Genomic DNA, 2,020 nt, shown 5'->3' with positions numbered 1-2,020 from the left:
ACCTAAAACCCAAAATTGAATTGAACACCAATAAGATTCAATTATTTGACTTAGCTTGAATTATCATGATCTAAATAACTTTGATAACTAAACAGCATGGATAATGTACGTGTTTTTGCCTACTGTTCCCCCCCCCCCCGTTGCTAATCTATACAATGAGTGTAAATAGCACACATAGTGTGTAAGACGGGTTCCCTTTAGTTCATGTGCACATTATTACTGCTTAACTATACGCCTTGATAGATATAAAACAATATATATATTCAGTGTTAGTACTCAAGTCACTTCACGACTTCATATAGATGCATATCCAAACACGGTATAACCTCAAAGTGACATCGTTCACGCTCAAAGTTACACGTGTGCTATTGTTCTACACCGCTGTAAACCATATCCGAAACTTTACAATATGATGTACTAAATAGATCGTCTTACCCCAGCCCTACACATTGCGCACTTTCTAAGCGCTTTAGAGTATACTTCACACATCGCCATGTGGCTGCATGACAAAAATACAGCTCAGGAATCCCTTTCCATACAGATTTTTCACATATCAGATCGCAGTTTGTCATGTTCTGCTTCCACCCGCTCAATATCTCTTTCTCTGGAATATTAACCATTTCTTTCGGGGATTTCGTAACCACTCGGGCTCCCAATTTTTCTGCATCTTACTGTATTTGCACGATGATGATATGACGTATTAACTATATGATACTATATTTTTAAATCTGTTTGTAAAAAGAAGGTATGCAGTTGACACTTGTTCGTTATTTCATTTCATCGTTCATCAAAAAGTTGTAAGTCTGTTGGTCTGATCTCCGTCTTACCATTGAGTAATTAAATGGTAATTAAATTGAATGCGTTTTAATTCTCTTTTAGTATTTTTTAATTTGGTTTGCAATGCAATGAGGTTAAATTTTGTTTACACTTACATTTATCATGAATATTGCTGGGCCACGTGTGAGGTTGAGCGCTCTAAAACCGGTTTAAATCCCCAGTTCTTTGCATTGACCGTTCGTTCCAATGCGATGGCCCCAGCTTTATTATTTTATGTGTGTACGTTGTTTCGTTTTGTGCTGTTTCGTACTGTTTAAGCAATTGGTCACAGTTTATTTAACCGAGGATATATTAATAGCAACACCGATGATGCTATTATCAAAACTAAATATTTGTGTTATCAGTATCATCAGAAATGACCGAGTTGGTTCATTATACAATTGTCAGTGGTTCGATCCCAGGTTGGGTTAACTTTTTTTACTTGTTTTTCTTTCTTTAATTTCATTTTTGTTTTATGCTGGAGCTCTGTGGAGTCCTGTTGTTTACATTAATCCATTTAAAGCATTTAATCACAAACTTCAAAGCATGCCGATATCTGTGAACAAGTACATGTAAATAATTAAGGTCGAGTTTGATACTGTATGGTCTAATGTTTATGAAAATATTGTTTTTTATTAACGTCTTTTGGTAAGCTGTTGTAATCCCAGTTAAGATTGTAAACACTTTCTAATGTTTATGCATATTTCTAACAACCTATGTACCGGTACTTGGGTTTTGCCTAATTGCTGTATTTTATGAAATTTGACGTAGACGGTACGAATTTTTAAAACAAAAAGTCTATGTTAAAAGTGCGGTGACCCATTTTGTTTTTCTTTTATGATGGCAACACGTAGATGAACATATTTGAGCAGTTTCGCAGACTTTTATTAGACGGAATTTTTTTTAATTCCATGTATGTGGTTACAATAGTGAAAAAATGACGTTTTTAAGGGTGGCAGAAAAATTATAAAAAATAAATTTCTTAACATTTAACTTGTGTACTCCATTTTATTGGTAGTGTGTTGATTAATTAAATGGTATATGATGTATCTTAGCTTATATAATAACTACATGTTGCCAATATCATAGGTTTTTTAATATTTTTACGCAATAAGAGATTGTTCAGTTTTATTGAAAAAGTATATGTTATATAATGGTGAACAAAATCAAAACAATGCAGGTGACCCTATGTTTTAATTTCATT

This window comes from Dreissena polymorpha, chromosome 12 (genome assembly GCF_020536995.1).
Source record: "Dreissena polymorpha isolate Duluth1 chromosome 12, UMN_Dpol_1.0, whole genome shotgun sequence".
Taxonomy (NCBI): Eukaryota; Metazoa; Mollusca; class Bivalvia; order Myida; family Dreissenidae; genus Dreissena; species Dreissena polymorpha.
The sequence above is the reverse complement of the archived record's forward strand: the minus strand, read 5'-3'. Positions refer to the sequence as shown.